General features: G+C 41.7%; 1 protein-coding gene across 12 annotated transcripts in view; it reads right to left on the reverse strand.

Annotated features, from left to right (window-relative positions):
• ATP13A3 (ATPase 13A3) overlaps positions 1 to 25121 on the reverse strand; it is a 90423-nt gene extending 65302 nt beyond the window's left edge. For 3 of the 12 annotated variants that reach the window (XM_033213088.1, XM_033213089.1, XM_033213086.1), the window contains exons 1-2: positions 23585 to 23727; positions 22823 to 22864 (exon numbers count right to left, since the gene is read on the reverse strand). The gene's annotated coding sequence lies outside the window, so the exon portion shown is untranslated. The other 9 variants (XM_033213081.1, XM_033213082.1, XM_033213080.1 and 6 more) reach the window with 9 other exon arrangements.
• Between the last annotated feature and the right edge of the window lie 353 nt (positions 25122 to 25474).

Raw genomic sequence — 25474 nt, forward strand, 5'->3', positions numbered from 1 at the left:
TCAGCACTCGTGTGTGAAGAAACTACCGAAGGCCAGGGAGAGAACCACCCAAAATGATTAAGGGGATTAAACTACCAGGGCTCACAAAAGGCTGGGAATCATACCCATTTTTACCAACCACAGTGGAAAACCCCATTAGCCACAAGGAATTAGGAAGAGTATTCAGGTTTTTGCTTTAGCTAGTGGGATAAAATTTGCCTCAAACAAAAACTGCTCTGGTACTGCCTAACAAAGCTTAAACCTAAGACCTGAAACAATACAACTGTTTTCAAGGCATAAATAAGGCTAGGCGCAGGCTCACATCCATAATCCCATCTCTTTGGGAGGCTGGGGCAGGCAGATCACCTGAGGCCAAAAGTTCGAGACCAGCCTGGCCAACATGGTGAAACCCCATTTCTACTAAAAATACAAAAAAAAAAAAAAAATTAGCCAGGCATGGTGGTGCACGCCTGTAGTCCCAGCTACTCAGGAGGGTGAGGCAGAAGAATCACCTGAATCTCAGAGGCGGAGGCTGCAGTGAGCCAAGATCGCGCCACTGCACTCCAGCCTGGGCAACAGAATGACGCTCTGTTTCAAAAAAAAAAAAATTACAAACTTTTAAAACACCAATGGGTCAAAGTCGTCAAAGTGGAAAATACAAAGTATTCTGAACTGAATAAAAATGATATACTGAAATGTGTAAGATGTCACAAAAACAGTACTTAGAAAAAAATTTACAGCACTAAATTCCAGTATCTGAGAGAAGAAAGGTCATGACCTCAGCTTCCACCTTAAGAAAAGCAGAGAAAGAATAGCAAATTACTCCCAGAATAACTGCTATAGGGAAATAAAATTCAGAGAAAAAAATAAATGAAATAAAAAAACAGAAATATAGAGGAAATGTCACTGAAACCAAAAAGGCTGGTTCTCTGAAATCCATAAAATTGTTAACTGCTACCTAGACTCATCAAAATGAAAGAAAATGGGGAGGGAGAGGTGCAAATTACCAATATCAGTAATAAGCAGATATACCACAACAGACTCTGCAAGTATCAGAAGGCTAATCAAGGAACTTAAGAAGCAATCTGACACTAACACACCAACTTTTTTGTAGGTTTAAAGTTACTTCAAAATTAAAAATTTTTTAATTAAAAAACCCATCTTTATTGACCAGGGGATGGCCATGAGTTTGATAACTGCTAAAGCTAAGTTAAAAGCTGAGTGAATGGGTACATGGGAGTCCATTATACTAGTCTTTCTACTTTTTAATGTGTAGAAATTGTTGATAATAGAAAAGCTTTTCAAAAAATAAATTAAACAGCTGGGTGCAGTGGTGCACGCCTATAGTCTCAACTACTCAGGAGGCTGAAATGAGAGAACCACTTGAGCCCAAGAGTTTGAGTCCAGCCTGGACAGAATAGTGAGACTCCATTGCTAAAAAAATAAAAAATTTAAAAATTAATATCCACCCATTTGAAGCTTTTAGATAGAAGAAAATTTTCAGAAGACATTTATTTCTGGCAGAGAGGGCCACAAATACTGAGGACTCTGCCTCTAGGGGTCCAAAGTCCACTGACTCAATCTACTGTGTACCAGGTATTAACCATAAACTCAATTCACCAAACTTCTGTCGGTTTTTGAATCTTACTCTTCTTCACCCTTGTCTTTTATCAGTTTCCCACAAACCTATAGACTTCCCACTCCTGTAAATCCAAATTTTTCAATGTAGAATGTATGCATAAATAGATGAATAAGCATGTTTTATAACTTTAGAAAGGAACTGCTGTTAAAATCCAACGGTTTCATTAAGCCCATGTACTTAAATTTGAAATTTTTTCTCCAAATATCTATAGAAAGAGTTCGTTCACCTTAGTTCAGCATAATTATATTTTTCACTTCATCTTCTACAGTTAGACCACAGAAAGAACTATTCCAATTAGTTTTAAATGGGCTTATTATTGGTAGTTCACTGCCTATAGCAACCTATTTTCATACTTTTAAAAATACAATTTTTAACCATATTACACCATTACTCTTTTTATAAGTGTAATTTCTCTAAAATGTAGTTGGTTTTTAAAGCAAATTAAGTCTTAGCAAATTTTACCAAAGTGCTAAAAATAAATAATTCAAATAAAAAGTTGCTCTAAAAACCTCCAATATATTCACTTTGAGTACATTATATACTTCAAAGGAAATTACCCAAGAATTCACTTTTCACATAAACTTTTAGTCAACTCCAATGTGACAATTCCAACAGCTCTTACATTTATAACATATGTATGTTATAAACATATTTAAATTTTAAATGTACATAAGTTAAAGCCCTGATTATTTCAACGACTCCAAGAGGATAAAAAAAACCACATAAACATATTTAAAATACACCGCTTATCAAGATAAAAATACATATTAAATACAATTCTACTATATATCTAATTAGACATTTGAAGCATGAATACCAAACTGATAAACCCATTACTTACAGAAGTATAACTTCTGCAGACTGCTGGAGCCATGGTTTTAATCAAGTCAAATTCTATGTCAGAGAAAACAAACTGAAGGGATTTTCTCACCAATAGCACTGTGTCATCACTCTTCCCAATTCCTGACATTAGGCGGCTTTCAGAAGCTGGCTCTTAAGAATAAAAATAATACTAAGCACAAAAATTTATAATTTTATGCCAAATATTTCTGTTTTGGTTCCGTTTGAACTGCTTTCAAAATGATGAAGATATTAAAATTTAGAATTTTGTAATTCACCAATTTTTAGTAAGTTTTCAGAAGATGTGCCCTTCTGCCATCTGTCACTGGTAGAGCTCCTATTATTTGAATGAATCCTAGCTAGTTAGCTCACCGAAGTTCCTATTCCACAGTGCACGCCTGAGTCTTGATGTTATCTGAATAGCAAGGAGCTCATAGGCTATTGTGCTTAACCAAACCCTTCCTTGAATTTATAATAAACTTGATTTGCTGTGTGAGTCTAAAAAAAAAAAAAAAAAGAAAAGAAAAGAAAAGCAGTATGGGACAAAGTGAAGCTACTGGAAAAAAATCTCACTAAATTAAATACGCTAATTTTTGAAAGTTTACTATTTTTTCACATTATGTAATTACTACAAACAATTAAAGTATAATATTTATCCTATACTATGCCACAAGTTAGTCAGATTTCTTTCCTTAAAACAAGATGAGTTGTTTTCAGACACAGAAATCTCCAAACCTCAAAGACATCTTTGCTTCAAACCTGAGTTTCTCATGAGCTGTAACAATATTATAATAGTGAGGGTGGACTGTGTTGAATTTTTTTAAGGATAGTCTATTTATGTGCCTACAATTCCAAAGTAGGTAATTTCACAAAGTGATTTAAAGAATGACCTGTAATCAAGTAAAAGTTCAAGCAAAGCAATTTTGAGTAACACATTTTTTTTTTTTTTTTTTTTTTTTTTTGAGACGGAGTCTCGCTCTGTCGCCCAGGCTGGAGTGCAGTGGCCGGATCTCAGCTCACTGCAAGCTCCGCCTCCCGGGTTTACGCCATTCTCTCGCCTCAGCCTCCCGAGTAGCTGGGACTACAGGCGCCCGCCATCTCGCCCGGCTAATTTTTTGTATTTTTTTAGTAGAGACGGGGTTTCACCGTGTTAGCCAGGATGGTCTCGATCTCCTGACCTCGTGATCCGCCCGTCTCGGCCTCCCAAAGTGCTGGGATTACAGGCTTGAGCCACCGCGCCCGGCCGAGCTGTAACAATATTATAATAGTGAGGGTGGACTGTGTTGAATTTTTTTAAGGATAGTCTATTTATGTGCCTACAATTCCAAAGTAGGTAATTTCACAAAGTGATTTAAAGAATGACCTGTAATCAAGTAAAAGTTCAAGCAAAGCAATTTTGAGTAACACATTTTTAACTTAATTTTTTTCCTTCAGTCAGTATTTGCCATCTTCAGCAGTACTGAAGTAAAAAACTAAAATTAAAAACGCATTCTTCACCGAGGCGGGCGGAATGCCTGAGGTCAGGAGTTTGAGACCAGCGTGGCCACATGGTGAAACCCCATCTCTACTAAAAATCCAAAAATGAGCCAGGCAAGGTAGCATGCGCCTGTAATCCTGGCTACTCAGGAGGCTGAGGCAGGAGAACTGTTTGAACCTGGGAGGTGGAGGTTGCAGTGAGCCAAGACTGCACCACTGCACTCTAGCCAGCATGACAGAGCAAGACTCCATCACACACACACACACCAAAAAAATGCATTATTCAAAATTCACAGCTAGGTGCAGTGGCTCACGCATATAATCCCAGCACTTTGAGAGGCCAAGGCAGGAGGATCACATGAGGCCAGAAGTTCGAGACCAGTCTGGCCAACATGGTGAAACCCATGTCTACTAAAAATACAAAAATCAGCCAGGTGTGGTGGTGCACATCTGTAATCCTAGTTATTAGGGAGGCTGAGGCAAGAGAACTGCTTGAACCCGGGAGGCGGAGGGCTGCAATGAGCAGAGATCACACTGCACTCCAGCCTGGGGAACAGAGTGAGACTCTGTCTCAAAAAAAAAAAAAAAAAAAAATTCACAAAAATAAGTAAGTATAAAAGAAATTCAAGTAACTGAATTTCTCAATGGTGTTTAAGTTTATAACATATATAATTCTGGAGTTTTAAAAATTAAAACTTCACTGAGACTTCTGTGACACCTTGTACTGCTGAATGAGAGAAGGAATTATCCTGCTTTGTTTTGTAGTCCTAAATTTTTTTTCTGAGAATTAAACATACCTACCAATGTTAAATAAAGATTTGATAAACCCATCTTTAAAGACCACACAAGCCAAGAGTGCTTTAATGATCTTGAAATATAAACAGCACAGCTAGCATTCTAAATATTATTTTATTTTCAAACTTGTAAAATTTATGGCAACTGAGAAGATAACCTTGTACAGTTCAAAATCAGTTCTACTTTTTGCTGTTGAAATAAAATATGCCCCAATACATTTAAAGTCCTAACTCTACTCACTAAACAATTTCAATTTTAATACCTATACAAATATATATAAAAAGAATTTTTCAAAAATCAGAATTATCCAACTATAATAACCAAATTGTGACAATTCTTTATGAGGGCAAAACTTAAAACTTCAAGTCAGCTCCTAAAAATAAGAATGACATAATATAATTTAATGAATACGTGGAAATTTTACAAGGATACCAGCTAAATTTTAACAAAGCTCTACTCAATACCCACTTTATCACTTCCCATCTTGGACTTTCTCTTATAATATGCTTTTGTTTCTGTGTTTAGGCTTAAGGAAGACCATTGTATCCAACATACACCAAACCAAGACTGTATTTACATTTGTAAAGTGGAGTCTTTGTATAATTATACTTTTTTGTATGTTACAAAACAATGTGATAGCTGTAACAAAATAAGTTTTAATTAGGAAAGATAACCTAATTACTTATACTAGGATCAGTATGAAGAAGAGTTTGGCCTACACTCTACCATTCATTCCAGGATAGGTACTTTATTACTTTTATTATACACACTATTTAAAACACAAAATCAACCCTTTTATTCAAAGAAATCCCACAGAGTTTTGTCTAACTGCATAGTATTTGGCAAAAAGGGGTAAGTTACCTTTGGACTGACAAATGATATGTGTATTTTACTCTCTCTTTATAAAATAAGAAAATATGCAAAATATCATTTATATGCAATGTAATAAAACAGTTTGCATTCTCAAAATGTCCACTTACATCATTGAGAGATTTTCTATTTCAATTATTCAAGCTACTACTGTGTTCTTAAAACTTTCATACTTTTCCCTAAATTGTTTTCAAGTCTGTAACTTTAAAATTCCACATTCAAGGTTAAGAATTATACGACTCTCATGGTTGCTAGATAGATTTCAAAACATTACTACTATCTATGATGAAAAATGCTGCGGCAGGCAATAGGAGACAGTGGTAAGTCCCAGACTGAATATTCAAAACTGGCAGAAGCAAAATGGCTTAGAGAGAAAACTGGCACCTACCCCTGAGATCATCAAAAAGGCGAATACATCAATAAATTGGTGACAATAGCTATCTCTGGGCTGGGTGGGTGTGAGGAAGAGACATCAGTGCCTTTTGAATGCCTTCCAGAAGGAAAACGGAATAGTTGATTGAATATACGCCTAAACTTCTAATTCTACAATGCAAGGCCAAGCCTGGGTCTCAACCTGCAGGAACCTTTGAAATACATCATGGTGCTCTATCAGACCATTCTCTTTGACTGCATCTTACCCCAGACAAGAGAAAGTTGTCATTCTGACGCCTCCTTTAACAAGTATATTTCTATTAATTAGATTTAGTTCTACCTCCTCTACATTTTGGCCTAGCTGAAAAAGCATGTGCCCATAATACAGCTTTTAAGTAACAGCAAATTGAAAAAAAAAAACCACAAAACTTGAGACAGCATCTTGCTCTGTCTCCTAGGCTGGAATGCAGTGGCACAACCTTAGCTGACTGCAACCCCGCCTTCCGGGTTCAAGCAATCTTATTGCCTCCGCCTCCTCAGTAGCTGGGACCACAGGTGTGTACCACCATGCCCAGCCAATTTGTTGTGTTTTTATAGAGATGGGATTTCACTATGTTGCCCAGGATGGTCTCAAACTCCTGGACTCAAGCAATCTGCCCACCTCGGCCTCCCAAAGTGCTGGGATTACAGGCGTGAGCCACCACACCCAGCCCTCAGTTATTTTTATCAAACTAATTCCCCTAAGAATTAAGTGTGCATCTTATGCCAGGTTCTTTACTACATTATAACAGTAGGATTTACAACTTCATCCCCAAAACAAACAAAAATAAATGAAAAGAGCACAAAACAAGAGTCAACTTTAGATTCAGTGGCTGGCTTCATGGAGCAACAGTGTAGTGGCTTTCAGGTGGCTGGAGGTGACTCGCAATTTGCAGTATCTCTGAATTCACTAACAGGTCAAAATGCAAATCTTTGTGAAGACCTTGACCATCACCCTGGAGGAGGAGCCCAGTGACACCACTGAGAATGTAAAGGCCAAGATTCAGGGTACAGAAAGTATGCCCCCTGACCAGAAGAGGCTCATTTCTGCAGGCAACCAGCTGGAAGATCACACTCTTTCTGATTACAACATCCAGAGTCAACCCTGCACCTGGACTCCACCTGAGGAATGGCTGTCAGTTCTTCAGTCTCCTATTCACAGTGCCCAATAACGGCATTAACTCTGCACCGCAGCCATTTGCCCCAATTTAAATTTAGAAATGACCAGTTTCAGTGATAGCTGAACCTGCTCAAAATGTTAATAAAAGTTTTGTTGCACAGTAGCCAAAAAAAAAAAAAAAAACCACAAGTCAACCTTAACTTTTCCTTAAATGACAATTAACTCAACATGAACTATGAACTATGATGCAAGTTCCTTCACGCTGGTCTCAATTTCTTCTCCAGTAAAACAAGGCAGGTGGAATAATTTCTGTAATAAGTATCAATCAAAAAGGTTTGGAGCTACACAAGCATACACAGCCTTTGTATATGGCCTGCTGGTACACTCTTTCACCACTAGGGGATGTTCCAACATTAGGAAGGAAAAAAGGCTGAGTTACAACAAGACTTAATAAACAGAACTGTTGCAGTTAACCGAAGTGATCAAGAATGATTAAAGATGAGAAATTATCTCAAAGAACTAAAAATAGAACTACTATTCGACCCAGCAATCCCATTACTAGGTATATATCCAAAGGAAAATAAATCGTTCTACAAAAGACACATGCACTCGTATGTTCATCACAGCACTATTCACAGTAGCAAAAACATGGAATCAACCTAGGTGTTCATCAACAGTGAATTGCCTAAAGAAAATGTGGCACATATACACTATGGAATACTATGCAGCCATAAAAAAAATAAAATTATGTTCTTTGCAGCAACATGGATGCAGCTGGAGGCCATTATCTTAAGCATTCAAATTAATGCAGAAACACAAAACCAAATACTACATGTTCTCACTTACAAGTGGGATCTAAACATTGGATATACATGGACACAAAGATGGGGAAGAACGGACACCGAGGACGGCCAGATGAAGGAAGGGTGGGGCTAGGGTGCCTACTGGGTACTTTGCTTACTACCTGGTTGATGGGATTAATGATACCCCAAACCTTGGCATCACACAATATCATCCATGTAACAAACCTGCACAGGTTCCCTGAATCTAAAATGAAAGTTGAAATTTTAATGAGAATATTTTTATTTTAGTACCAGCGGAGATCGTGGCATGGAAAGCAGGAATTGCCTTTGTAAAAGATGCCCTGCATTCATGTGTCTCAACAAAAAATTAAGATACGCAAAAAAACACAAAACAAATGATAATGGGGAGGACAGAGGCAGCTATATTAACACTCCCTTTACATTCTAGTCTAACAAAACTAGAATTTAGGGATCTTACAAAGTTGTAAAGCAAGGGAGAGAACAGTAACAAAGAGCAAATGAACCTATTACAGAACAAGACAATGTATTTAAAGTGCAAAATTAAGTTGTAAGATATTATTTGCCCATTAAACTGGTGGGAAAAAAAAACACACACACACAAAAAAAATCTGACAAGGAGCAACCTTATATATTGGTCTTAGGAGTGAATCTGTACTACCTTTTTAAAAAACCGATTGACAAGACATTTAAATTTTGTCTACGGCCATACCACTCTGAACGTGCCAGTCTCATCTGATCTCAGAAGATATTTAAATTTAAAACCTACATACTTTGATCCAACAATCCCAGTTTTTAAAATCTATGACATATATATACAGGTACACAGGTACAAAACATATATACTGCAGCACTGTTAGCAGCATGGGGAAAAATCCTAGAACCTGCCTGAACGTCCATCAATAGAAGGACAGATGAATAATTTATGAAATTAAGGAGAATGAGTTAAATCTATGTGTAGAGACCAAGACAGATCTACATAATATATAAAAACAGGAAAAAAGGAGTATGTCTAATACATTATTTTTATAGCAACCAAATAACTCTTTGGATATGCGTTTTTAAAAGACCAAAGAGAAAGGTGTAAGATATACACCAAACTGCTAACATCATCTCATATTGCAAGGCAGAGGGTACCATTAACAGTTTCTCCAAATTCCTCTGCATCTTTAGACTTACCAAGTAGAGTATAAAAGTTTTGTGCTTTCTTTCCTTTGGGGGGTGATAGTACATATTTAAAGCAAAAACATTAGAACAAATAAAAGAGTTTTTTGGGTTTTAAGAGATGGGGTCTCACTCTGTCACTCAGGTTGGAAGACAGTGGGACCGTCACAGCTGACCATAACCTCGACTCCTGAGCTCAAGGGATGTTCCCTTGAGCAGGAAGGGGCTGCGGGCCTGAGCCACCACACCTAACTAATTCCCCCAATTCCCCCATAAAGATGAGGTCTCTTCATCTTGCCAGGCTGCTCTCCAACACCTGGGCTCAAGGGATCCTCCCACCTTGGCCTCCTAAGCTGCTGGAAATCGGAGTATGTTAAAATACGCAGAAAAGAAATTGTGCGGCATGGGTATTTAATATAATAGGAATTGACAAATCAAGAGTTTCATTAACAGCTTGTGTAAACAAACCAAACGGACAAAAGAGCCTAATTTCCCCAAACTAAAAATTATACTTTTAAGTTCAGAGTTAAGGTAAAGGATTTTGTTGAGTAATATGTAAATTTATGTATGTATTCCATTATAATGTCAATTAACAACTATTCATTTGAAACTGTAATGCTTTAATGAAAATCTCAAGTAACTGCTGACATTTCAGTCATTAATTTAAAGATGGTCTTTGAAATTTAAACATTCACGAATTCTCATTTTACCATATAGCTGAAATCAAGACACTGCTGAGATGAAACCTTACAGCTGCTGCCGGCGAGTGACTGCTGTGATGCAGTCACTGTACATTCATGCTTCAAACTGGCCACACTGCTCAGACTGTGACCATTTCAGCTAAGTAATGTGCACTGTTGCTAAGACTGTATTGAGTTTAAATTACTAATGAAAGTATTTGAAAAGATTACACTGTAGTTGCGTAATAAAACAACAAGTAACATTCTGCATAGAAAGATGCTGAAATAGAGCAGCACAGTGGAGAGGAAAAGGTAGGATGAGAAAAAGAGGAGGCTAGGGAATAGTATAGGAATAGGGAAGAGTAGGGAAGAAAAAAAGAAGAGTAGAAGAAAATTTTCCAGAGGTTATACTTCCAAGTCTTCAGTGTGTTAAAGAGATACATATAAACCTCAGAAAAGTTTGTTTTTTCTTATTAATAGCAAACCCAAAAATAATTTTTTCATTACTTCTGTATGGTTCACTTCAGAATTACTCTACAATTTGAAACAAAGCAAAATTAGTTTTCCTCATGATCTATACTACGGAATGACTCACATTTCACTCTTCCAGATTCTGATTTGAAAATCCAACCACAAAGAAGCACAAAATCACTAGGAAGTTATTCTGTACAAAAAGTACAATCCTGCAAATCTATAACTGTAACTCATAGGTCCTTGGGTCAACTTTAAGTTACATGAATGTGGGTTTTTCTACTTGAGTCCTTTGTCTAATGTGAAACCCACCCATGCTAACTCAGCACAGACAATACAAAGCCCGTAACATTTACATCCAATAAATATTTCAAAAATACACTAATATAAGTTACTATTGAATAAGTTAATTACCTTATTCATGGTACAACCATCAGAAAAATGTTACCTTTCTAACCTCTTGTAATTGTCTTGTATACCACTAGTCAGGATTTAAAACACACACACACACACACACACACCCCACAATCAATGTATTTAGGTACTATAACAACCATAATAGTGACATCTGTATGGGAATATTTAGTTTACACAACACTTTTATGGGCATTATGTATCTACTTACCAGAACACTGTCTTTCAAAACCAGGAAAAAATCATCTTTACTTAATCAAGATTAGTATTTTTCATTTTCCGCAGAAAGTCAAGCATGGGGTGACTTTACATGAAAAAGCCTCACCAGCAAATCAAGGAATGACATGTAGGCAGCACCATCTTTCAAACAACAAATTCATTTAAAAACCAGTTCTTGCTCCAAATGTGTTTGAAATACATTTCTCCATAAGGAAAATAGTGTCTAGGTTCCTAAGATAGCCCACAAATGCCCATTTTACCTCCTACAACTCTGCTGTGCTGCAGTTCACATTACACTAGCTTGGGTTGCTGGGCGGGTAGCCAGGTTACCAAGCCTCCATTTCCTCTGCCCACTTCTTAATTATTAATATTCCTCAGGCTCTTCTCTTTGTAACAATCTCATCCAGGTGGCACTACTGGACTATCTCGATGGCAGCTACCAATTCATTTTCAGCACTGATCTCTCATGTGCTTCAGACCCACAGATTCAACTACATGTTTGCAGACAGCTCAAATTCAATAGGTTCATTTTATCTTTCTCCCAAAAAATCTGCCCCACCACCCAGCCACCACCGATTCCCCCTACTCCTTTAATAAGCATGACTTGCCTAAAAAGCCAAGCCAGGAATTTAGAAGTCACCTTTGAACTCTTCCTATCTCACACCTTCTATATCCAACCAGACACTCATCTTATCATGACTACCCTTCTCAAATCCACCTCACCATGCCTATCTCCATCAGCTTTGCCTTGATTCAGGTCCTGAGCCCTCATCTCCCTCACTCAAGTCTGTATGCAGCCAGATACGACCATTTCTCTCTCTCCGTAAAATTTCAGTAGCTTCCCATTGTCGGTAGTAGCAATTCCCAAACTGCTAAAAGAGTGCCTTTAAAGTAAGTTTTTTGTTTGTTCAAAAAAATTAAGTTGAACTAGATTAAACAATATTAAGCAGGCCTCTCACTAGCAAGGTTTTGAAGTCTTACAACACACAACATGATGTATTTCCCTACCATGAGGAACTGCGGTGGAAGGGAGCCCCAACTGGGTTTCAAGGTCAAAGCCAAAACTGATTGCAAGACATGTAAGATCCTACAAACTCTGGCCCTGCCTAGTTGTCAACACCATCTGCCATTCATCAATGGTTATCATTCGCCCCTTACAAACCTTCCATGTCACTCATTTAGAACACACTCTGTAACTGTTCCCTGACTCCAATTCTTTATATAGAATATTCCTTCTGCCCAGAATGCCCTTCTCTTAGTCTGGCTAAAGAGCTCCTACTTGCTCTTCCAGGACCAGCTCAGGCTACTAAGCTTTGATTGTCCCTTCCACCTCCTAGCAGAGGACTGCCTCCACCTTTCTCCCACCTCTGCAGGTATCAGAGCACTTGTCCAACAATATTGAACTTACAGACTAAAAACCTCAAAGGCTGGGAACCAGGCAAGCATCCAGCAGTGCAGCTGAATAAAGAAGACAGGGCAAGACTGGGCGAAGGAGGGGTTGAATCCCTCTTCTTTTTCCGGGCAAAATTTGACAACAAAGTAATTTTGTCTTTGGCATGCTCCCGCATCTCATCCCTATTCCCCTTTCCCAGTTCTCCCAATATCCTGTGTTCCCAGGTCCCTTAGTGATCTCATGGAACTCTACACAACCTCCACCACAGCACTATGTTCTTCAGATCAACCCTCTTAACCAGGATCCTTCTGTTCAGAAGTTAATACATAAATTAGTGACAGCTTCTCATAGCTGTTAACCTAAGATGGATCGCTAAGAAACAAAATTTTAAAAGAAGTATGGAGAGAATATGGGGAGTGGACACTCTACCGCGCAGAAAGGCTGGCCCAGAAGAGTCTAGGAGTCTCTTCCTGACTGGGCCTCCCAGAAGTGTTTCCACTTCACTTCATTCATTCCTACAGATTAGCTGCAATGAGTGCTACAGGTAGACACAGAGCTGGGGCCAGCGCTACAATCCTACAGATCATCCATTTTCTTGGGTTGAATACCTCTGTGTATTTGTTTTAGTTTGAGACCACTTACGGTTAATTCCTCAGCAGACAGAAAGCTCTCACCAACATGTTCACCAATGAACTTAAAACAGTGTCTTCACTCTAGCCAAGCAGTTCCCTGAAATCTAACCCCAACTACTGCTTGACTAGAAAATAGTAAATTAAATCAGAAAACCAAGATGTTGTCAAGTATCCTAACATTTCAAATAAATCTGTAAATGTTAAATTAGCATTTCCAGCAATAATCATTCTGGTTTATTGCCAATTTGATTTCATAAAAAGTCATTTGTTAGAATGGTATTGCCTACCATGTACCAACTAGTGGTCTAAATGCTGGAGCTTACAAGATTAAATTTCTAACCCTAAGGAATCACATCTAGTAGGCTAGACAAATAAGTAAGCAAACAAATATCAAACAACATGGTGAGCAATGGCAGCAGGGAGAAAGAGAGGAGAACCAAGAACAGAAAAGACTTCAAAAAAAAACTATCCCTTGATCTAAGACCTGAAGGATGTAAAGCTGATCAAGCAAACAAGCAGTAAGAGGAAAAATATGAGGGGAAAAAATAGAGAGATGAAACCTAAGCAGGGGAACCACCATAAGCAGAAGTACTATAGTGAGAGATCCTAAAAAATGCCAGGATCACAAGTTATTTAAACTGACTGGTGCACAGGGTGATGGCCTTTGAGGAATAACTACAAATGGAAGTTTAGAAAGACAGGACAGGATCGGATTATAATCAAGGGTCTTGTTAGACATGATAAACAATAGAGATTATCTTTAGGTGATGGAGATTCTGAACTTTTCTCACCTGAAAGAGATCCTAGGCCAGGCCAAGGAGCCACATTCCTAAAGAATACAACGTGAATGGTATCCTCTGGACTTGTGCAGTGCGACAGCACAGTGTTCACCTGCTGGAGTGTGTATGTGTGACAGAGCAGAACTCATTCACCGATGTCTCCCCAGCATCCAGCCCTGTGTTTGGCATGTACACGAACTAAAACACTATTGAATAGTGAGATGTATCAACTCAGTCCTAAGGGCGTAACCAAGAGGCCCTAACCAAGTCCCATTCCTTGCTACCTATAAAATCACAACTCTTATGCAGTACAATAACTTATCATTGCCACAACTATTAAGGGAACATGAAGAATGGTGATTCACTATGGGCTGCACCAGAGATGAGAAAGGATTGGGGGAGGTGGTACTCTTTAAGATGCTTCTGAATCTGACTAAATTAAGGAGTTTATTCTATTATTTTCACCAAACACTGAACAGAAAACCATGGGTTAGCTTAAAATTATTCTTCAATGAACTCTAAGGCAGTGCTGACAACTATGAAAAGTACATTTTCATATCAAAAAGACCCATTAAATATTTCAACTAAGAGTTTGCTAGGTTAGTCTAGTCTTTCAAATAAGTAAGTGCCAGGCCGGGCGCGGTGGCTCAAGCCTGTAATCCCAGCACTTTGGGAGGCCGAGACGGGCGGATCACGAGGTCAGGAGATCGAGACCATCCTGGCTAACATGGTGAAACCCCGTCTCTACTAAAAATACAAAAAACTAGCCGGGCGAGGTGGCGGGCGCCTGTAGTCCCAGCTACTTGGGAGGCTGAGGCAGGAGAATGGCGTGAACCCGGGAGGCGGAGCTTGCAGTGAGCCGAGATTGCGCCACTGCACTCCAGCCTGGGCGACAGAGCGAGACTCCGCCTCAAAAAAAAAAAAAAAAAAAAAAAAAAATAAGTAAGTGCTACAGACAAAATTATGTCATTTGCCTGTTGTACTTTACATTTTACTTAGTATACTAATCTACTTATTATAATTAGCATTCAATAGGTTTCTATCTTTTGTGCTTAGGAAAATAAGAAACATAAACATTAAAAAAAGGAGAAACAAGGAAACTACAGATGAAAATTGTAAATAAGCTTAGAAAACTGGTGGCTTAAGAAGCTAAGGCATGATCTAGACATGAATGAAAAATCTTTATATAAGGAACAAGTGACTAGGATTCCATGTTTAAAGAAATCTAAAGGTCACAAAATTGAAATATAATTCAAAGTCTTCTTTAAAAAAAAGTAGAAATATTTGACTAATCAGAATTTTTAAATGAAAATAAGGCATATGAAGTCCTATAAAATAAACATAATTACAGATAGATTTAAATTTTATAATGTGGTCAGAGATAGAGACACCGGGTAACAGTAACACAGAAGATGGGAGAGAAAGCAGACTGCAAACATACCAGAGACACAAAGTGAAAAACTAAAATATACATAAAATGTATATGGGAGATACATGAGGGTAACATCTTGAGCTTTTGAGGATGTTGCAACTAAAGATAAAAAATCACGGAGTGTTTTCGACATAAAAAGCCTGAATACAACATTATTGCCTGCTTTTCCAGTTAACAAAAAACCAAAAAGCAATCATCAATCACATCCCCCACACACATCTGACTTGTTTTGAATATCTTCAATGTTACTAAGCTAACAAATAATAAGTTACCCTTCACTCAGATTCGTATCCTTACAATTCTCTAAGGTACCCTTTATCACCTCTATCTGGCAAATAAAAAAGCTCACAGAGGTTCAGTGACTTACTTAATCCGGACTACAAGACTGGTATGTGACAGAGCTGTAATTCAAAATCACTATGGCTGTGAAGCCCACATTTTTATCCAATACACCATGCCCTCTCCCAGGACATGAGACTGTTCAGTTTTTAGCCACCATCATGTTTTTACACACTCACATTTTCTTACTGTGCTATCCCCAGAGTAATATTTAAGTTCAGATACTTTAAATTTTGTGGAATCCTTTAACAATTTATATAGCTCCTTTAAAACAATGCAGATCTTGCTAGCAGTAAGGAAAAAGTTTATTCTTTAAAAAAAAAAAAAAAAAAAACACTCAGTAGTTGAGTATCCCCTCAGAATGATAGAAAGTACCAATAATCCCCTAATATTCTCAACTTTATTACCTAGCCTTTTAATTATACTAGATCTTTTTGTGGCATAACCTTAGGGAGATAGCAGACGTTCATAAATACCTAAGTTATTTCTCCATTATTCACACTGTGGGGTCATATCATATATGCACTTAATTAAACCAGTTCAACTACTTATACTCTGGGGAGAAGCAACAGAGAAAAATAATTTAAATAATGATGATAGTATGCCTTCCTTTATATCCCTGTCCCAGACTGAGCATGAAATGAAGACTAGAAATCTGCTATGCTCAGTCAGTCTAAAGACCCATTCACCTGTCAAAACAGGTCTCACATAGCTGATGAGGATTCCAGCTCACCAAAAAGGGACCTCTATAAAACTACAGGAAAACTGGCAGCTGGAATTCAAAGACAGACTCTCAGTTTCCAACCAGTTTTCAAACTGGTGCCTTTTTAAAAGACTTTTTCCACGAGTAATTTTGACGTCACAGGATTTTTATCTCAGAATTTAGGCCCAAAGGCCCCATGAACGGTGGTTTCACTTTACTCAGTGAAGTGAATTTATTTATTTCACTTTAGATCAATCAGAAAAAAATCAGGACCTAAAACACTTGTCTTTTATATCAAAATAAATAACTAAAATATATTTCATCCTCTTTCACAAAAGGGGAAAAAAAAAAAAAACAGCACAGGGATGCTATAAAGAAGCCACCCTTAGACACGTATGTGGGAGCAATTCCATGACTCATTTTAAACAAACTAAATATAGTTGTTTTAAGAAGTCTGTCAAGCAAGCAAAGGCAACCCTTAAAAGTTGGCTCTCACTGGAAAAAAAAAATGCCAGAGTTTTGAGATGTGCCATTACTACAAAGTACAAAATTAAAGCAAGGGTGAAAGGAACACCCCAGGTAGAGCAAGGATCTGAGGTTCTCACCCCACATCCTTTACGCTGTCACTGACTTCACTTTCCTCTTCTGTAAAAAGGAACTAATCTAAATAATCCATGATCTCTCCGCATTATTTTCCAGTCTCACATCTCTTTATTTCAATGTTCAACTCCTTTGTGAAAAAAATAAGAAAAACTCACTGAGCTAGAACCATCTTTCACCTTACCATCCAACATCAGTTACAAGTATTTTTACTTAAAACTTGAGAAAGATTCTACAGACATCAGCAATTTCCAGACCACGTAACTAGGAAATTCTACTTTACATAGTTAACTCACTTTTTCTGGAGATTTAATTTCTTATCTAACTAGTCTCTGAGTGTCAATTGATCATTTAAAACCAAGATCCACAGGGAGTAAGCGTAAGAATCAACAAAAAAGACAAAATTCTGATTAACAGATTAATTTCGTGGTCTTGACGTTTACTATTTGAGTTAATGTTCTACCATCTCAGACTCCAGCAAAGGCTCCAATACGGCCCTGCGGGTCTAAGATGTTAACAGATATGGTATTGGCATAGTTCCCTCTAGAGAACCGTTTTATGGAAACTTTTCAGCAATCCCCATCCTCAAACAACTTTCCTCAGTATCAGAAATTTATTTGGACAGTTCTCTCCTTTATTCCATTTTTCTCCCTTCTTACTGATTACCATTAAGTCATTTTTTTTTTTTTTGAGACAGAGTCTTGCTCTGTTGCCCCAGCTGGAGTGCAGTGGCACGATCTCGGTTCACTGCAAGCTCCGCCTCCCAGGTTCACGCCCATTCTCCTGCCTTAGCCTCCTGAGTGGCTGGGACTACAGGCGCCCGCCACCACGCCCAGCTAATTTTTTGTATATTTAGTAGAGACGAGGTTTCACCGTGGTCTCGATCTCCTGACCTTGTGATCCGCCCACCTAGGCCTCCAAAAGTGCTGGGATTACAGGCATGAGCCACCGCGCCCAGCCCATTAAGTCATTTTTTAAACTATCATAACAGTGATCATTTTTTCCAATTACCATTTACTCATGTCATCTCATTTTACCTCTATTTTTTACCCTACTAATACAAATTATTTTTGGTTCTGTTTTAAGACAAAGTCTCGCTTTGTCACTCAGGCTGGTCTCAAACTCCTGCCCTCAAGCCATACTCCTGCCTTGGCCTCCCAAAGCACTGAGACGAGTCACTGTGCATAACCTACTAACACAAATGGTTTTAACTCCTTTTACAATCACTAATTATGTAGTGATAACTGATTACCTTCAGGACCTTCTTCTATCTTACAAATATCTACTTTTCTACAGACTAGTTTGAGCCCAGAACTTTTTCATTTTTTTAAACCTAAATCTTAATCAAAATTATGTGCCAGAAATCTGAACCTCTCTTTATTTCTCTACTCTCAAAATATGATGATCGACAAAACTCAAACAAGAACCTAACAATCTCCTTGCTTCTTGCATGCTACCTGAACGTAAGAGGTTAATTAGAACACGGTTTTGGCTGGGCGAGGTGCCTCATGTCTGTAATTCCAACACTTTGGGAGGCTGAGGCATGAGGATCGCTTGAGGCCAGGAGTTCTGAGACAAGCCTGGGCAACAAACTGAGATACTCATCTCTACAAAAATTTTTTTTTTTTTTTTTGAGACGGAGTCTGGCTCTGTCACCCAGGCTGGAGTGCTGTGGCCGGATCTCAGCTCACTGCAAGCTCCATCTCCCGGGTTCACGCCATTCTCCTGCCTCAGCTTCCCGGATAGCTGGGACTACAGGCGCCGCCACGTCACCCGGCTACTTTTTTGTAGTTTTTAGTAGAGACGGGGTTTCACCGTGTTAGCCAGGATGATCTCGATCTGCTGACCTCGTGATCCGCCCGTCTCGGCCTCCCAAAGTGCTGGGATTACAGACTTGAGCCACCGCGCCGGGCCTCTACAAAAAAATTTTAAAGGCCGGGCGTGGTGGCTCACACCTGTAATCCCAGCACTCTGGAAGGCCGAGGCGGGCGGATCACGAAGGTCAGGAGTTCAAGACCAGACTGGCCAACATGGTGAAACCCTGTCTCCACTAAAGATACAAAAAATTAGCCAGGCATGGTAGTGGGCACCTGTAATTCCAGCTACTCGGGAAGCTGAGGCAGCAGAATTGCTTGAACCCGGGAGGTGGAGGTTGCAGTGAGCAGAGATCTTGCCACTGCGCTCCAGCCTGGACGACAGTACGAGACTCTGTTTAAAAAAAGAAAAAAAAATTTTTTTTTTTAATTAGCCAGACACGATGGCACACACCTGTTGTCCCAGCAGGTGGGTTGCCTGAGGCCAGGAAGTTGAGGCTGCAGTGCGCATGGCGCACTACACTCTAGCCTGAGTGACAGAGCAAGACTCTTTCTCTAGGAAAAAAAAAAAAAAGGATGGGTTGTAGTGATTAATGCTTGTAACCCTAACACTCTGGGAGGCCAAGGCAGGCGAACTGCTTGAGTTGAGGAGTTTGAGACCAGCCTGCGCAATATGGTGAAAATCCACCTCTACAAAAAAAAAAAAGAAAGCTGGGTGTGCTGGTACACACCTGTGGTCCCAGGTACCCTGGAAGCTGAGGTGGGAGGACTGCTTGAGCCCAGAAGGTCAAGGCTGCAGTGAGCCACGACAGAACCACTGCACTCCAGCCTGGGAGACAGAGCAAGACCCTGTATCAAAAAAAACTCAACATGGTTTTGATGACTACAGATTTACTCTCTCCACAGGCAAATTAGCTTCATTTTCACAAAAACTATGTTCCAAAACCAAGGCTAAATCCCATCAGCTACCTCTTGGATCCAGATGAGATACGGCATATTCAGAATACATTTCATCACTAAGATTCTGGTGATACATCAGAAATGACATCTTAACAGGTATCAGACACTAGATCACCTTCTTTTAGCACACAACTGTGACATGTTTTAACTGTTTTCTTTGATAGGTGATAAGCTGCCAACTCCTATTCCATTTATCATCCATTCAAATATAAGGTCTCCCACTTGATACTTACATAGTTAGTTTAGGTCACCAAATATACAGCATACAGAATCCACTTTGGATAAACCACATTATCAAGCTCATTTTGAAATCCTATTTCTGTCTTCAAGATTTTCGAAATTATAATCCACTTTGCTGTCATTCACAAGTATGAAGTTCTTATTTCCACCATCACTCAGACTGAGAAAAAAGACAGAATAAAGACAAAGTTCCACAGGGTGTCCCCATCACTGCTCATTCTCATGAGTTTGACCACTGAGTAGGTTGTATATCTATAGTAATATGATCTAGTGCCTGTCTCCTAAGATTACTATTTATCTTAGGAATAAAGCATATTCATATTCTAAAACCTCATATTCACAGTAGTTACAAAACCACTGCGTTATGCAAGCATAGTCTGATTCAGTATATGGAACGGAAGAAGGAAAGAAACCATTATGTGCCAGGAAGAGTGCTCCTTTCTTTACATATGGTCTCAACTAATCCTCAACGCTTTCAGGTATCAGTATTCTTCTTTGTTAATAAAAAAGAAAAAAAATGAAAGAAGTTAAGCAACTTACAGTATAGGCGACTTTGAAGACAGACAGAAACCTAGCTCCATGTTAATGTGCTTAACATAAAGGTTTCTGTCTCTGGGTTTAGAGGTTAGTTGTACGTGACTAGGCAACATAACATCTCTGAACCTCAGTTTCCTCATCTATAAAATGGAGTTGAAGTGAAATAATTCATGTAAGGTGTTTAATTCAGAGCCTACTATAAGTAAGCTCATTCAATAACTATTAGCATTGGTCAAACTCGAATTGCTAGTTAAGAAAATCAGAAGTCAAACTCCGGTCTGATTTCCAAGTCCATGCTCTTTCCACTACAACATGCTATAGTTGCCAATATACACTTCCTATCCACACAAGAATCCACACTTAACATATGACATAGATGGGAAACTGCTATTACCTAAATGAGGTAACTATCAAGATCTAACTAAACCAGGCCGGGCGCAGTGGCTCACACCTGTAATTCCAGCACTTTGGGAGGCCGAGGTGGGTGAATCACCTGAGGTCAGGAGTTCAAGGCTAGCCTGGCCAATATGGTGAAATCCTGTCTCTACTAAAAATACAAAAATTAGCCGGGCAGGATAGTGGGTGCCTGTAATCCCAGCTACTCGGGAGGCTGAGGCATGAGAATCGCCTGTACCCGGGAGGCGGGGGGTACTGTGAGCTGAGATCACGCCATTGCACTACAGTCTGGGTGACAGAGCAAGACTCCATCTCCAGAAAAAAAAAAGATCTAACGAAACCAGAAGTATTTTAGCTCTAATATCTCATAAAATACCGTTTAGAAAACTCCTCATAAGACACCGTTTAGACTTTCAGGTATACAGAGTTTTGTTCCAAATTCCATGAAACTAGTTTCCTACCTATGTAGGAATTTATCCTATTTATCTGAAACCAGTTGTAAATCAGAATTTTAATTACCAAAGGTCCCTCTAAAAAGCTTACTCAGGTGACCTGAACAAAATGTCCCCTAGGGCAGGTATGGTGGCTCATGCCTATAATCCCAGCACTTTAGGAGGCCAAGACGGGAGAATCACTTGAGACTAAGAGCTCAACATCAGCCCCAGCAACAAAGCGAGAACCCATCTCTACAAAAAATTTAAAAAACGAGCTGGGCATGGTGGCTTGCGCTTGTAGTCCCACCTACTTGGGAAGCTGGCAGGAGGATCACTTGAGCCTGAGAGGTAAGGCTGCAGTGAGCCAGGATCGTACCACTGCACGTACCACTGCACTCGAGCCTGGGTAACAGAGTGAGACCCCATCAGAAAAAAGGAAAGAAAGAGACAGAGAGAAAAAAACGAAAAGGAAAGAAAGGAAGCAAAAGAAAAGAGAAGAAGAGGGGAAGGAAGGAAGGAGGAATGGGCCTTCCTACAACAATCTGAGCACTGCATCAACTTGAAGCTCGTCAATTTTACTTTCAAGATCAACTGCTACTTAATATTTTGTATTTAACTGTACCACTTTTAAATTAAAGCAACCACCAAGCTCGGTGGCTCACGCCTGTAACACCAGCACTTTGGGAGGCCTAGGCAGGAGGATCACCAGAAGTCAGTAGTTTGAGACCAGCCTGGCCAACATGGTGAAACCCTGTTTCTACCAAAAATACAAAAAATTAGCTGGGTGTGGTGGCACACACCTGTAATCCCAGCTACTTGGGAGGCTGTGGCAGGAGAATCGCTTGAACCCAGGAGGCAGAGGTTACAGTGAGCTGAGTTCACACCACTGCACGCCAGCCTGGGTAACAGAGCAAAATGCCATCTCAAAAAACAAAAAAAAATTTAAAGCAACCAAATAGTGTCACTTTTCCCACCCAATCCCCTGACCAAAGCCAGGCACTGTTGTTCTAACAAGGCTCAAAAATCTCACTTAACTATTTCACTCTCTGCCTGATCTAATAGTACGATAATGCAAATCAAAGATAGTAGCAAAAGTTATGTTCTACAACAATCATTACTAATAGGTTTACTATTTCGAACAACTTCCAAGCACTGATTTGCCTTAAAGGGGGTTGCAAACCAGCATGAGATGCCCACATACATTGATTTTTGGCAACTGCAGTCTATTCAGCAAAGCAACAAACCTCTAGCGAAAAGAATGCCACAGATTCCAGCGAAACAACATTAATACACGTGCCTTGGTAAAGAGGCTGAGTTCTAAGCAAAGCTAGAGCACTGTTCATGATGTACTCACCCTTCAAAGAAACCAAATGGAAACACTTTCATTTCAGCAACGAAACTTTTAAAAGGCTTTATTTTGCAATAATTTTTCAAGTCCCCGCATTTCTGAGATTCTTTAAATTCTAACTTCCTGCCTCATAGATCTAAAATAGCCAAGACATACCCAGGTATGTGCTATTCATTTAGTTAGAATAGTGTAGAGGAGCACAAGTCTGTGTCTAGGGGTACGACTCCATACCCATTCATTTTGCACTAATATAACCACTAAATATAGCTCTAAGACACCGATGATTAAAAGCGGTTAATTATGTGATTCATACCTTCTATGTCCAAACACCAAGATTCAGGGATGTCTGTCAGATCTATGGGAAGAGGGGACAACAAACACCTGTCACAAAGCTTTTTTCCAAACCGGGAAGCCCCCAGCTGAGTTCCTGCCAATCCCAACCCGATTCTCTCCCCTTCATCCCTATCCCTCACCTCCCCAAAAAGCTAGAGGTCATACTTCCACCAGTACCTGACTTTGTGAAGGGAATGGAGAGACAGGCCATAACGAGAGTAGCCACGAGAACACTGCTGGGGAAAGGGCCCTGGGTTTTTCTAGTCCGCACTGCCACAGAGTCCGAACGGGAGGCCTCAGGGAAGTCCGGAGGCACTTTTCCCCCACGGGACTCACTCATTTTATTTGTAAAATGCGGAGATGGCAAGCAGCTCCATACTCCACGGCTGAGGACGAGCTAGGGTCCCGCACAGACCCATCGAGGGCCCTGCCAGCACCCCTACCGCCTCCGCCCGCAGGACCTCCACCTCCCCCAGGACTTGCCGAAGGGCTGACTACCAACCAGCCCGCGCCCGGCCCCCACGCTCGCCCCGGCAGGCGGCGCGTCCCCCCAGGCCTTCGCCCACCGCGTGGGCTCCTGCCCTGGCCTCACCTGTCCCCGACACTCCAAGTCCCCGCGATGCCCAACTCCGGCCCGAGAAGGCTGGCTGCGACCTCGCCCGGTACCCGCCGCCCCGACACCACCATTCGCCTCCTCGACTTCCCCCGTGGCCGCCGCCCACCCGCCCCTCGCCCCGCTCACCGGGGCCGCTCACTGGCCGCCGCCGCGCCGCCTCCTCCGCGGCCTCCCTCGCGACCGGACCAGCCCCAGGGGCCGCGGGGGACCCGGCCGCCGCTGTCGCCGCCGCCGCCGCCTCGCCTCAGCCCAGCCCCATTGCCCTCGGCCGGCGCCGCGCGCTGCGGCTCAGGGTGAGGGAAGGAGGCGCCGCGGCGGGGCCGGGCCGGCCCTGGGACCTCCGCGCTCTCCTCCTCCTCCGCGCCCGCGGCGGCGGCGTGCAGCCGGGCAGGGCGAGAACAAGGGAGGGCGGCGGGAGGTGGGCAGGGGAGGGGGGCGGTCTGCACTCCGAAACGGCCCCCCGCCGCCAGCGACGTAGCGAACCCCCCTCCCCTCCGCGGCGGCGCCCGATCACGCTGCGGAGAGAGCCGGCGGGCAGGCGGGGGAGCGCGCGCGGGCTCAGGACTCCCGCGCCGGATGTGAGGTCACGTGGTGGCTTCATTCCCCGCGCGGAGGGCGGAGGACGGAGGGGCGCGGGCGACGTCAGGAGGCGGGGAAGGGGCGGGGCGATTCCTAGGCCCCGCCCACCCATCGCCTTTGCCACCCTCCAGCGCGCAAAAGAAAGAGGCAGGTAAGGGGGGGCCGTCCAAAAACGCCGGGTGTCAGGCCAGGGTGGCTAATGGAGGGCGGCTTTTCTGGTGAGATGAAATGGGACAGCAAATCCCACTTCATCCCCTTTGGGCTATGACAACATCATAGTCTAAACTCCCGTTTTATAAATAAGGAAACTGAGGCTCACTGACTAGACAGACGTTGCCCAGAGTCATGCATGGAAGAAGCTTGTGCTGGAATGGTGGCGAGGAAACCAGAGCCCAGCTCCCAATGCAAGGCTCTTTCGTTCCTTTAGCCACCCCCGCCCCCGCCAAAACAAACAAAACACTGTCATTCGCATATGACGACGGACTCTGCGCGCCGGCCCGCAGGCGGAGGACGGGGAGGAGCGCACACGAGAAAGCTCCCACGCGCCCGCGGCTCGCCTCCGACAGGAAGGCGCCTCTTCCGACCGTCCTGAATGCCAATTAAATACTTCCCTCCGCAGAAGACTTATCTCGGGGTAGGGCCGCAGCCAGATTTCCAAATCGCGGGTTTGATTTTCGCGGCGTCCACTCCGCGACGCGCGCAGGGAGCGCGCCCGGCCACCTGCAGCCTCGGCCTGCGGCCATCTTTCCGCCTGGGGCCACTTGGCCTGAGCCCTTGGTGCCCGGCCCGCTCCGTGACTGTTCTTCTTGCCGCTACTTACAGAACTCAGCCGCCTCAGCGTCTTAGAGTAGGGGACAGCATGCACGCGGACCCTGTCCACCACACCTGGAGAGCAGGGAGCACTTAGCCCCTGGACACTTACCAGGGCCGCCACCCCTGGTCCACGCACGTGATGACATCTCACCTGGGGCAGCACACCGCCCAGAGTCTGCGACACTGATAACACCTCCCGGGGGCAGGAAAGCGCCACAGCCACCCCGGTCCCCTAGATGGTGTGAGGCTGGCATTTCTGCATGCCTCTTGGTGTGGACAGCACGCTGGACCGAGATGGAGCCACAGCTTTCTCTTCCCAATCCCTGGCCTCACCGTTTGTTTCATACCTCACCGTTTGTTTCAAACCTCGTGGTGTTGAAATGATTAAATGAGATAAGGGGTGTGGTAGTGTTGGGCAAACCGCAAGAAAGCGATCTGGGTGTGGTCAGGCCCTAAAATCCTCCCCCACCTCCCCGGCTTCCTTGCCTGGCTGTTTCGTCTCAGCCTTTAAACAGGCTGGCCTCTCCAAGTCCTAAAAACAAAATTATCAAGCCAACCTCCTCCTGAAGTGCCCCCTCGAACTAGCTTCCAAGTGTTGCATGCGGACCTCAAACAGTGGTCTTC

This window comes from Trachypithecus francoisi, unplaced genomic scaffold (assembly GCF_009764315.1).
Source record: "Trachypithecus francoisi isolate TF-2019V2 unplaced genomic scaffold, Tfra_2.0 Lachesis_group0, whole genome shotgun sequence".
Taxonomy (NCBI): domain Eukaryota; kingdom Metazoa; phylum Chordata; class Mammalia; order Primates; family Cercopithecidae; genus Trachypithecus; species Trachypithecus francoisi.